The sequence below is a fragment of the Agelaius tricolor genome, unplaced genomic scaffold (assembly GCF_023055355.1).
Source record: "Agelaius tricolor isolate 1412-34295 unplaced genomic scaffold, bAgeTri1.0.p SCAF_1, whole genome shotgun sequence".
Taxonomy (NCBI): Eukaryota; Metazoa; Chordata; class Aves; order Passeriformes; family Icteridae; genus Agelaius; species Agelaius tricolor.
In genome coordinates this window covers 25,406,190-25,419,840 of record NW_027269261.1, presented here as the reverse complement: position 1 = coordinate 25,419,840, position 13,651 = coordinate 25,406,190, and the positions used below count along the sequence as shown (strand labels likewise).

The 13,651-nt window shown below is 38.8% G+C and overlaps 1 long non-coding RNA gene across 1 annotated transcript; it reads right to left on the bottom strand.

The window, feature by feature from the left end:
* Positions 1 to 6,393: 6,393 nt before the first annotated feature.
* On the bottom strand, positions 6,394 to 9,797 carry LOC139589047 (uncharacterized). Its single transcript, XR_011678924.1, has 2 exons — positions 8,461 to 9,797; positions 6,394 to 6,829 (listed from the first exon to the last, which is right to left on the bottom strand). It is a non-coding gene; the product is annotated as an uncharacterized lncRNA (long non-coding RNA).
* Positions 9,798 to 13,651: the final 3,854 nt, after the last annotated feature.

The window sequence follows — 13,651 nt, the reverse complement described above, 5'->3', positions numbered from 1 at the left end:
CTCTGCTTTGAGCTGCTGATTACATGGGAAATATACAACAAAGAAGAAAGGGGTGGTGGATGAGGAGGATGGCTGCAAGACCCAAAGAGGGTTATTCTGCATGTAGTTCCTAACAAGCTAAAGCCAGCTGTATCTTCACCTATGCTCAATGGCATTATAAAATTATCCTTTCTAAATGGGAAAAGTTCACTATGGACAAAACCCAAGGAAAACAACAGTCTCTTCTTAGGTTAACAGCTCTTTAAACTTCTGCAGATGAAATGGCATGGCAGGTTTGGAAGTGCAAGCTCAATGCATTGAACCAAACAGTCACAGAACAAAGCACTGTCTAAAAACAGAAAAAAAAGCCGAAGCATGTGACAAGAATAGTCAACCACATCACTTTTTTTCACTTCATGTGTAAGTGAACACTGTATCTTGGCACAAACACAGCCAGCTGAGGGGAAAGGCTTTCACAGCTCTGTTCTAACCACCAATCTGTTCCTTTCTGGTTTTTTCTTTCCTTTTTTTTTTTTTTTTTGGTAAGCTTGGGACACTTCTGTCTGCAAGCTGACCCATTCCTTAAGCATATATACATGTCACTTGAGGATTTAAGAGTCAGAGACTTTAAGAGACTGTCCAGATCCCTCTTTTACAGTCTGAGAGACAACTCTAAGAGGCTGAAATACTACTGAGATTTGAAACTGTGTGCAAAAAGTTTCTATTTCTTCAGCTAGTTAAAGTGCTTTGTTTCTATAATTTCATATGCATTAAAAATAAATGTGTAGCAAGTAATATTTTAAACTAACTTTCTGTTATACTCTTGGCATCATCTCCAAAACAGTCGTATGTCTTAATGACATTTCATTTATTTAACTGCTTTTCTCATTAAAAACACTGCCCTGGTGGTACTGATTGCTCAAAGTTTGACTCCAGACTATACAGATCTGCATGAAGAGATGAAAACCTGGGGCAGGGCAGCAGCCCTAGAGAAGGCAACTGCCCTGTTATGAGTTTAATGGGTTGAAGAAAAACATGCATAGCCTGATGCACTTATTATCCAGGAAGTAACTCATCACTGTTAGTGATTCTGACTGAAAATACCAAAATAATCCAAGAAACTGGGTCTTTCAACTAACAGTGCTATTAAAATGGTCATGCATGATTCTGCCAATTGAAGGATTTTAAAAATTAAATTGAATTAAAGACAAAAACCAATTAAGTACTTTTAATTTAATTTTGATTTATTGGGGAAGTAGATTTTATCAGTGCTCTGAATGGGTTTGTTACACACAGTACAGATCTATACACCTTGAGATCCAAAGTCCTTGGGGTTTTTCTCTTCACAAAGCTGGTTTGACCAAGGCTTTGTACTCTGAGGGCAGGCCCTTGAGCTAATAAAGGGTGAAAAAAAGGTGTTATAGGGTTTTCTTATGCTCCCAGTATGAGAAAGTCATTCATGCTTTAAGCTCTCCCTTGGTTAAAACTTTGGTTTTGCCCTTGCAATGAAGATCTTGGGAACCAACAAAAGTCAGTACCCTGGATTCTAAAAAGCCTTTCAAGGGACTGTTCCCTGCTTGTGCCAAAGGGCAGTGGGAATGTGAAGGCCCTGTGGCACTCAGGAGCTCTGAAAGCCTGCAGTGACAGCACGGATGAAGAGCTCCAAGCTGCACAGCTCTCAGAAGGAGGGCTCCTAGGAGTGATTTTGGAGCAGAATACAGACCCAGCCACAGTAGTCCAAGGATGGCTGCCAGCTGGAAGGGCCCCTCCAGGATGTGCATGCAAGGTTAATATCTGTGGAAAGTGCCACAGCTCCAATCAGGACATGCTGGCACTGAGGCTCAGTGGAAGAAGAGGTGCAGTCAGGCCCCTAGAGCACTCTGAGAATGCCAAAATGACACCTCCGCTCTGTGACTCTGCTGCACTTTGCAGGATGCACGTCCCAAGGACAGTATGGTACTGAGCAGAGAGTTTCCATCACACACAGCTGTGTGTCCTGTTTCTTGTGTTTGAGCCTCAGGAAGATCAGCTGTGCTGCACAAGATGAGCTGTTATGTGATACAAAGTCATGACTTCATGTATGCCCTGTGAAATCCATTTATGCTAGTACAAGGAAATGAAATGAAAGGAGTTGCTCAAGAAATGGAGATCACAGGTTATTGCCTCATTTGCTGACTATTCTGTTGATGGACCACTCTGTGCAGAGATCAGAGTTACAATATGGTTCAGCAGGTTGTCATTTGGTCTCAGTGACCTGCAGACCAGGAAGACATGAGTAACACACTGAGATTGGAGCTGTTTAATAATACAAACACTCCAGTGATGTACCAGGTGCTGCCTGAAGGCTTCAGCTTTCAGATGGGACCCTCAGCTCTTTATCTGAGCTCTTGCATTTTGGAGATAAATGATCACACTGCACTTTTGGGAAGAGCCCAGGGACAACCCCAGGTTTCTAGCTAACATTCACTTTCTTAACACATCATATAACATGCAGGGCTGTTACTGACTGAAGCTTGGCTGTTAATGTTTGCCTACACAGTCACTGTACTCACCAGCACCTAATTCATCTGAAAGTAGGATTTTGAGAGAGATATTAAATAAAACTAAATTACATTGCTCCATTTTGTCTCACATATGAATCTCTATAAAGATAAACCAATCCTGTGCGTGCAGTTTGAACACAAACTCATTTGCTTTAAATGAGAGTTTTTCACATCCTTAGAAGCAGTATCATTTCTGCTTTGAATGTTAATAATAACATATTCAAGGGGACTGAAAATTTTGCAAAAAATCAGCAGCTCCAGTCCCAGGTGCACTTCTCTTGCAGCACTTTCCTGAAGGAGTTGTGTCTGTGTGTAGAGCAAGAGCCATGTAAGCAGCAGAGCTTCCCATGCCAGCATTTCCACTTCTGTTTGTTATCACCAGATGCAAAAGTTATTTGTGCAAGCAGCAATTAAGTGGCAGTAGTTTAATTTTTTCTGAAGCCTGTGGGCTGTTCTCTGCAGAATTCAATCTCACATTAGAATTTAAGTATTTTAAGAGTTTGGAGAAATAAAATACCTTGGCATTAAGTTAAGTATGAGCTCAGGGAACCAGGGGTCCCTGTTCAAGTCACTTTTCTCTGCTGACTGATTATGGATTTGTCAAAAATCAAATTTAGTTTTTATATATTATATGCAGTATCCTTGCAATAGCTGACAGAATCTTTGAATGCAAAGGCAAATGAAGAAGTTCCTGTACTAAGTTCATAATTTGCTGGGAAAATTAATAAACATTATTAAGGCCACCAAATGTCTGTGCAAAACTGCAGTGATGTACAGCAAGGAATAAGAGATTTGAGAATTTGAGAAAAGAAGATATGTTTTCCATTTACCTAACCATTTATCACAGGGAGGAATTCATTTTGTTATGCTGTGTTCCCTAACCCAGGCTTTAATTCTTCTGAAGAAAAGTGTAAGTAAGTAATGTCTATTCTGTACATTATACATGTGATCGTAAATCACGTGTATAATGTACAGAATAGACATTAACTTCAAATCTAATTCATACAAAAATTTGTGTAAAGATGGAATTTAACTTTTTTAATGTTGTATACATTTTTTCCTAATAGAAATAACACTACCTCAAAACCCCAATGAAGTTAGGTACACTCAGTATTCAGACAGAACATCAGTTCTGTCTCAGTTAGCTCATCAGTAGCTCAGTTTTCAGTGTAAAAATATATTGGTATGAGAGTGTCACTACTCACTCACTACTTAAAAAATTTGCAGGTGTCAGAGTTGGTCAGAAAATAATGACAACTCTCCCTGTGGTCTGTCTCAGGTTATTTTTGGGAGTCACATGAAATTTTGGAATCTAAAAAAATATAAACAAAACCAAAATCTTGTAGCAAATTTATTGGTATTCCTGGAAAACAGGATATTTGTGTATCCTATTAAAAAAAAATCAATATGTTATTGGATAGAATGTTTTAATTCTGTGTAAAATAGGCACAAAACCTGAGAAGTTACTTAGAAATGTTGCAAACTTTTCAGCATAATGACTTATTTTGTGAGAAATGTTCAAAGTAACAAAATTCTTTAAGAGATCAGAAAAGAACAAAGAGATTCTGTAGAAACAATGGACCAAATATATCTCAAGGATAACCCCACTGAGATCAGTGGAATTGCACTAGGGATATACTTGGCCCAGTGACTCCAGAAATGATGTTAATGAGAAACCTTAACACTACTGCTAGAGAAATCTCTATTTAAACCATGCTGTGGCAGTTCATGTGAAAAAGTAAATGGGACCTTCACACGAACTGCACAGCATGTGAGTGTGAATCAACAGGCTATAATAAATTGGTTTGGTTTCCTTCTCCCAGACTTAAGCAAAGGTATTATATTGTAGAATTTGAGAAGTTCTAGTGAAGGTTATGTATTATTTCATTACATTCCAAAGAGCCTGATTGGAATCAAAAAGGGCCTCATGTTGAAAAATATATCATAATTCCTACAAAAAAGAGAAACTGTATCTCAGATTTAATGAGTGCTAAATCCCTATTAAAAAATTCCCTTTTTGTCTAAAACTTGATCTGGTAGATATCAGTAAGCTCTGGATGAAGAAATGTTTTCTAAGATAAAAGCCTCATATTTTTCAAAGGAAAGTAAACCTGAATGGGTTTCTAACAAAGTTTTACTTTCTCATAGAAAGAAGCAGTGATTTAAAAAGTGCAGAGGAATGTAGCATCTGACATCCTATGACATGATAAATCCTGGAAATACTTGAACCCACAGAACTTGACCTAGCAGAGAAAGGAGTGACCCTTTCAACTTAAACTGCTGATCATAAAAAAAAAAGTAAGAAAAGATCAAGATTATTTTTTAATTTAGGGTAAAGTACTCACAAATAACAGAAGCTGAAAATGCCTGGATTGCTCTGGCCTGCCTCAGGCTGAATGCAGCTCTTACATAAAGCTGTTCACCAGCAGATTTGCAGGCATTCCACATTTGTTGATCTTAGGAATAAGTGGGGAAACTGAAATACAGAAAGATAAGATGGGCAGCATCCCTGAGATGAGGAGTAATAATGGAGTCAGGACCCCACCACACTCACTGATGTGAGAGGCAGAATCCAGCAACAATCTCCCCACACCAGATCACCTATGTAAAATATGGCTGATCCCTCAAGCTCTTTTCTGCTTGAGGATGCTGGCTTCAGTCCCCACCAAAGAGCAATAACTTGTTTCCTAATCTAGTGGCTGCTTGCAGTGAAGTGTTCAAAGTTTTCAAAAATAAAGCAAAACAAACCAATCCAAAAGACCCTCAGCAGTCTGTGGGTGTGTGAGAGAGATTATAAATGTGATGCCTGTGTGCTGGACTGAGCTCTCTGCACTGGGTTTGGTGACCCTGGATGTCACTTCCAGTCCTCTAGCCCTACAAACTGGGATTTCATTCCAGAGGTCACTGGAAAAGAAATGCAGCATTTCACAGATTTTATCTAGCACATGCAAAATGATCGTGTCCTGACATTTCAGCTGTTGAAAAGAGCCAGTATTTACTACTTCACATGAAAAAGAGCAGAAGGCTAAAATGCGTAACAGGGTAAAGCCATGATATGAGACAGATGAACTCATTTAGATAAAATAAAACAAGACTCAACCTTCATCTGAACTTCAAATTGAAGCAGTTAAAGCTGCCATGGAAGGAAGATTAAAAGTTAGTAAATTTATTTGTCTTCCAGTTCTCCTTTTTACTTGAGACTGCTATGGAAGGTCTGGCTAAGATTTAGGAGAGAGCAGTTCCCGCTGCTGCTTCAGCTTTCTGAGCCATACCAAGCCAGGTATTTAGCCTCTCCTGCCTCCCTTTCCAGCCACATCCTGGTGTTCCTGCTCCCTCTCCTTGCTGTCTAATGATACTTTAAACACAAACTTTAGAACAAGCACTACTTTTTATTATGTGATTACACAGTGCCCAAGGTTCCCTCTTCCAGCTGTTGTGTTCAGTGTGTTTGCAGCACAAATGATGATGTTGATGAAAATATTATCTCTGTGCCCCCCAATGTCACCTAGAAGAATAAATATTTTTGACAGAGATATATTCTTCATTTTCTATCTCTCAGGTTTAGCATTCACCCATGTGAATTAAAAAAATAGTAGGAAAAGAGACAGAAATATCGGACACAGTTTTTCTTGCACTATATAAGCCTTGTGGTATTATATAACTTCATTTAAAAGTTAGAAGCAAGCAAAGGCATTAACTACATTTTAATCCATACTTTATTGTCTGCAGTTATCATTCTGCTTGTGCCATTTCCCTCTATACTGTTGTAATAATAGTCTGGGTTTTTTTGCATGAATCCTTTGAGTTAGAAATGTCCCACAAAATATAATGGAAAATATTTTTAGAGAAGAAAATGGTATACAACTCAGCATGGTGCCACTCATAATTTATTCTAAGATTATTCAGAAATGTTAATTTTTTTATCTGGACTTCATAAATAGCTCAAACACCCCCAACTGAGAATAAAAATGTTCGATGGAAACTGCCTTTTGGGTCCTTTAACTGCTGTTTCTAAAAAGGCCATTTTCATCCTGTTTTGGGTTGCCAAGCATGGCACAGGAAGGAGTCAGCAAAACACCTCAGTGACTCCTACAAGTTTGTGAAACAGTCTTTAACCAAAACCAATAATCCTTGCTATAGCTCAGGAAATTTGGAAAATGAGGTTTATAACACTTGTCAGTGGATTCCTTCAAAGGAAGAAAATACTGGTTCAAGCTTCTTGGTCTCTCTGTTGGGGCCTAAGGGATGTCTTCGTCTTTCCTTTCCACTGCCAGCACTCCATTTTGTCTTCTGCCTTCTTAAAGAAACTTAAAGAAAAACGTAAAGAAATACTCACTTTTATTCATTCTCATCTTATTCAACAGGTAATAATCTGGTCAGCAGGCACAATAAAGTTGTGAGGGATTCCAGTCAGCATAGAGCCATGGAATCATTATGGTTGGAAGAGGCCTGGACTCTAATACTGAGTCCAACCATTAACCATATACAACTTGGTCCATCTGGAAATCAGCCCAGATACCACTATAAAAAATTCAGTGCTTAGGGCATTGTTTAAACTAGACAGATAAGGCACAGAAGAGCCATTCTACTTAGAATTTTGGATGAGAAAAAGATGATCTAATATCATACATTACATGCTCACATGATATAAATATACCAGACAGTTGCATTTTTCAGAGTACTACAAGGGAAAAAAACCCAAACAAAACCAGCAAGAATTAGCTGTGCAGGCCAACTGGAACACATAGTTAAAAAACTAATAGTTAAAGAGGAGAAAAAGAAGAAATTGTGAAAGAAAATATTTGATATCTGATTTGAAGATCTTCCATAACTAACACGTGCAATGTGACACAGCACTGTCTCTGCTTGCCTGTGAAGTATTTATGGATTTTGATAGGGTTTTTTTGAAGCTGTGTTGAACAGTTTTTGAATGTTACCACAATCCAAACACAAGTAACTATTAGAGTAACAAAACATTGTGAATCACTGTGTAATTTTCTTCCAGACTGTAATAGTAACTGTGTTAATCATTTAAATGGTTTGCTGTATTTCCATCCTTTATACAGCAGTATTTAGAAGTGCTGCCATTACTCTGGCAGGGTACATTGCTGAGTTTATGTCATGCCAGTCATTATATGGTCAAATACTAGTTTGAAAACCTAGCAAAAATGAATATTAAGTGATATATAGGTCAGTCACAATCATACATGGAAAGACAGGAAATATGTTACTGCAACAGAATACAGTTTTCCCTAACATTTAGGAAGAGAAGCATATAAATCACTTTCATGGCATCTAAGACATTACAAAACTGTCTCAGCTGTAACAGCAGACTGCAGGGCAATATTTACTGAAAATTCTAATTATTGTTTTTATGGGTATTCAACTTTGGTATTTCCATTTCCTTAAAACCACACCCCCAGAAGATTTAAATTACAAATTTCTGATCTTATACCATTATTTCACCTTACCACTATTATTAGGATGTCAGATCTCATTCTTGGTCAGTTCTTCAGTTTATAGGTAGTTATGGGCCAATTAGTCCCTACCTATTACAAGTACTTTCCCTATTCAGTTGAAAAGTACATTGAAATAAATTCAGTTTCTGTAGTGACATTAGGGAGAATATTTTCATTTCAGTTTCTGCTACAATCCATGCCTATTTTGCATTTGTCTTGAATTTGTCAGTGGGGCACTCAGTAATGTTCTGAAACTTCATGTGCAAAAAATAAAGGTTCCAACCTCAGAAGACTTAGCACAAGATTACAATGACCTCTAAAATTAGAGGGCAGCATCCTCAAAAAAGAAAAAATAAAGTTGATAAAGGAGAAAAGAAAGCAGAAACCCCAACCCAAACCAGAAGGCAACTTAATCTATTCTATCAATTCTGCAAAGAAATTGAATGAAGAAGAAATTCAAAAAATATTTCCTCACTTACCACAAAGTGGATGAGTTTGGACAGCACCTCTCAAGATTATCTAGTCCAAACTCCTGCCAAAAGAAGAGTCAATGGGAACTGGTTGCTTAAGACTGTGTCCAGATGAATTTTGAACATCTCTGGGGATATCTCCAGAATCTCACCAGGCAATTTTGTCCAGTGCTGGATCACGCTTGTAGTAAAATTATCTTTAACTTAAATGCTTTTAATCGAATTTCCTGTGTTTCAATTGTGCCTTTTACCTCTTTTCCTTTCAATGGATAGCACTGAGAAGAGTTTGTCTCCTCTACACCCTCCCTTTGCACACATTGATGGGATTCCCACCAGGCTCTTGTCCAGGCTCAGCAGTTCCACCTCTTTCAGGCTCCCTTTGCATGTCAGATGCATCAGTTCCTTAATCATCTTCCTTTCTCCTTACTGGACTATCTATGAAGATTTTTTACTCAAATGCACATTGTTTATGCATATTTATTATACTTATATTGTACTAATATTGCACATTTTAAAAAAGTACCACATAATTGCTTCAGGAGGAATTCTGTAGAGAATTCTAGAGTTAGATAGGCCTACATGACATTCATTCAGTTCATGTAGTGTGTCTAATACTATTTTTAACCTATTTTGGGAGGGAGGGGCATGATCTATTGTCCATTCAGTCTACATATTTATTTCCTCTTCACTCTGTGGCTTGAGGCCCCATTTTAATATTTATAATCAAACCCTGATCTGAAAAAAGAAATGTTTTTTCATTGGACTTTTCAGTGTAACTTCTCACTAGTGTAAGTAGCTGTGCCACAAATGTTCACAGCACCCCTGTGAGGCAAGGTAGCATCTCTACTCCCATTTCACAGACAGCCTCTGGCCTGGATTTTTAAAGAACTCTGCATTATTTGCACTTTAAATGTCCCCATTGACTTTGCTTGTAGCTGCCAGTGCTCAGCACATTTGAAAATCCAGGCTTCTAGGGCCAGACTGGCTTGTCCAACACAATCAGCTTAATCATAAAGCACAATGTTTTTATCTAGTGAGATAACAGTTTGGAACAAGGGAAAATCCTATTCAATGGAATCTTTATGGTTACAGCTCCCCTGAATAACTGTCCTTTCCACACTCCTTCATTTCTAACCACTGTATGAGACATACAGCATGTGGTAATGAAATATGAAATGCATGCATTTTACTGAGCAAATCTCTCACTTGAAATATGAGGCCTTTGGCTTGAAAATAAACACGATTCAAGGCTCAGCTGGGAAGTGTGTGCTGCTCCCACAGCCAGGTCCCTCTCTCCTTGCTCAGTCAGCCTTTTGCATAGCATTAGCCTGATCTTACACTTTCCCTGTGACAGGCTTCCAGAAGTAAGTGTGAAAAGGAAGATCACTTTCCATTACCCACAGGAAACAAAATGAACCCTTCTGCTGTCAGCTGGATGATACGTGAGCTGCATCCCCTGCAGGAGCCAAGGCTAGTGCAGACATGTTCTCATTAAACAAAGCTAAAAATTGGAAGGACATTTAAACTGCAATGTAGGAGCTCCATAGACTCCATCTGAACTTCTAGAGTTACTTCTGTTAGGTTTAAGATATTCAGCCTTAAGGCAGAGCTGCTGGATGATGCTGCTGCAGGTTTTACCTGTAGCTGATAAAGATGGGGGCAGTGTGTGTGCATGTGTGTGTATGTGTGTGTTTGAAGCTGTCAGGAACTACACTGCTTCCTAATCTTGGGGCTTCTCAGGGTTTCAGTGGCCCAGTATCACAGCTCTGGAGAGAAGTTTGCATTTTGGCAGCCTTAACCCAGCTGTTTGCTACTCAGAGTCCCCAGTCAACATACTCCTACCACTGTGCCAGCAAACTGCAGAGCTCTGGCCACACTGAGTCGTAGCCTGTTTGTCCAGCCTCATCTCCCAATAAGTTCAGGGGGCAGAAATCCACCTCAGGAAGCTCAGGAACTGTTGTTTGAGGCTGCCTCTGTTCTCACAGCCACAGCTGAAATCCACACCAAAGTAATGCTTCCAACAAACTGCCCTGGAGATGGGGCAAGGGGAAAGGGGTTTTCATATTGCTCCATGGATGGTCTGCCTCAGACAGCATTTCTCTTGCTTGCCAGGCACCTGGCAAAGGTCATCTCTGTCCTCATCGATGCACTCCCTGTGCTGCTGTGCTCAAGCTATTCCTAGGGATGGAATATTGTAGGTTGTACTTCTGTGTGTGTTTAATTTCTGAGACTGATGACCCGAACATGATATGAGCACTGACAGCCATTGTAATTGTATAAACTTGGGGAGAGGGGGAAATTAAATAATCATAACAAAACCAATTGTCAAGAATAATAAGATTTTCCTTTTAGTGCAATAATAGTGTCATTAATTATTAAAAGAGAAAAAAATTACAAGGAATCATCAAGGCAAAAAGTAAATGAGCCTGGAAACTGCAATTCCTTCTTATATAGGAGTGCCCTCTGCAGTCTAGTTCCTGGGGAGAGATGCTGTGCCCACTCACATGATGCTGTAGAGGAAATCAGAAATAAGTTGGTCAAATCCAGCACAGAAATTCAGGATGTGGAGCCATAAATGAACTCCTGAAGCATGGAGTCCACAGTATCAAAAGACCATTCCCTAGACAAAGTGCTAGGCCACATGTCTGATGGACAAGCTGAAAGACCTGTGTACACTTTAGGGGTGGGTTTTCAGATGTGGACTTTGCAGCTGAGAAGGCACAACTTTAATCATTGCTGCTTAGACATAAAGGAGTTTACTTTCTGTTTGAAAGCTTAGCAGAAACTGTAAAGTGATCTTCAGGAATGTTCTTCAAAGGGGACATTGTCTCTGTCCTTTCAGGATTTTAAGCTCTAAAGCTGGTCACATGCTGCCATAATATTTTAATGTCATTCCTAGCTGGCAGGTAGCAACTTGCTTTTCATCAGTGCCTTATGGAAGTAACCCAAGCGTTAAGATGTGACCTCATTCCTAAACACATTTCTCCATCAACAGCAAACTTCGCAGGAGCATCATTTCTTCTTTTATGATGTTTCACAAAAAAAATTATATTTTTAATTAAAAAAAAATGTGTGGAAAAGAATATTTAATTTAAGAGGGAAAAAGTCCTAAGCCTCTAAAAGTTTATACTGCTTCCAATTACTTTTCATGCGTGACTATGTGGCAGGGAATACTTCATTATACCAGGTCACCAACTTTGACATCTCTAACCTCACAATAATGGCCCTTTTTGTAATGTACCAAAATTGAAAATCAGTTTAGTTTATGTTCTCACTAGGTTCATGGCTCTGGTGCCTAATATATTGCTGACTTGTAGGTCAGCATTATTCCCTAGTGAGGAATATTAAATCGCCACAGCTTATATTAGAAGGGGTGAAAAGGTCCAGCTCCAGTCTGCTGTATAGTTCAGATTCGTTAGTGCTTTAAAAACTCCTAAGTTGCATAATGTTTCCACTTATCCATGAAATTGAGGCATGATTCATATCACAGGCATCTTTAAATGATTTGTAGTCCACTATTTAAGTATGTATTCCACATAAATAAATACTTCCTGAGTTTGTATACATGATTTGTGCTAGTCAGTATCATAAAAGAGGCACAATAGTGCCTGACCTTTATTACTGTGGCAAGAAGTTCCTACATCTAATGGAAAACCCCCAAACAGCCAAGGGGAATGGTGTAATACAAAGCACCTCTGTTTGGAAAAGGCATTTTTGGAGCTTATCAAAGTGTGAATGTTACTTCCTCCCATCAAAAACTTCTGTTCTTTCCACTCCCAGTACTTTTTGTGCCTTCTAAAAATTTCATTTTAGGGCTGTGTTGTTAAAATTAACATTAGCATGTGGGATACAGTGTTTGACTGCTGATAGCTGGGGTGCTCCTTGAACCTGCTTGTTCCTGAGCTCTGTTTCTGAGACAAGTTGGACTGGAGCTGTGGGCTTTGCTTTACCACTGAGCACACCTGCCTTCAGCAGCAAAACTGCTTTTGGGACTTTCATTCAGCAGAGTAATGCTGGAAAGGAGAAGCTGTCTGGAAGATGAAGAATGACAGTTGTTCAGAAAAAACTCTACATTCTTTCTCATCTCCAATGTCTGGTAAATTATTTGCAAGAAAACCAAAGATGCTAAGTTTAAAAGCTACACACTCCACCTCGAACAGTTTTCTGTGCAACAGCCTGTGGGGATGCCCTGAGGGCTGTCTATAGGCAAACTGAGGGCTGCAGAAGGGGATGAAGCAGAGAACCAAGCCTTCGCCTCCAAGACCCTCCCTCCAGCACAAAAACCTCCACAAAAAGGTGGATTCCTTTCTCAGAATGTGTGCCAGCAGTAGGTTCATCATGCTTTTGGTTTCATTACACTTTAATGTGATATTTTAATCTCTAATGTGGGTGCAATTAGTTCTTTTAAAGTCATTGGAACTCAGCATAAGTGGAAACACTATCAGATCACAACCTTTTAATTTTTTCTTGTTATAAGCTTGGTAAAGGAATTGCTGAGTGAAATTATAGAAGCTGATTTATTTGAGTCAGATGAGACAGTGATCACAACAGACTGTTGGCTGTTGTGTATGAATCTGTAGGAATCCCAGCTAAAGAAAAGAATAAGATACTTTTTAGTTTTAATCTCTCTGATGTCTTTTGAAAAGAAAAATAGCTGCACTTAAAGAAAAGGTACTTTCTGCAGAAAAAAGCCCCAAACCAACAACCAAACTCTTTGTATACTATGTGTTTTTCTCTTTGAACCATTAAATTTCTTCATTGTCCCTTAACTGCTTTTCTCTTGTTCCCACAAGGTAAAAACAGAAGCAAAAGACTACCCACATAGATAACTATTTTGTTTTATCATAATGATGGTGGACATTTTCAGCTTCTCTCAAAACATTGAAGTATTTGTTGGAGCTTATTATTTAAAAAAAAGGGTGTTGTTTCACTGAAACAGACAGCTGAATTTGTCATACGGATATTTATATTGATATGAACTACATTATGTTCTTAAATTTTGATTCAGTAAATACACTACTTTGCTTTACTGTCAATTCCCTCTTTCTCCCCCTTTTCTTTTCCTGCTTTAAATCTGTTCTCCCTTCCCTCTGTTGCCATACAAAATTGCCTAAAGGACATCCAAGCCATTAATGTGCACGTGGGTCTCGCCTGAGCAAAACAAGCTGCCTGGTGTGCAGACTTTTCAGCTCAAACATCT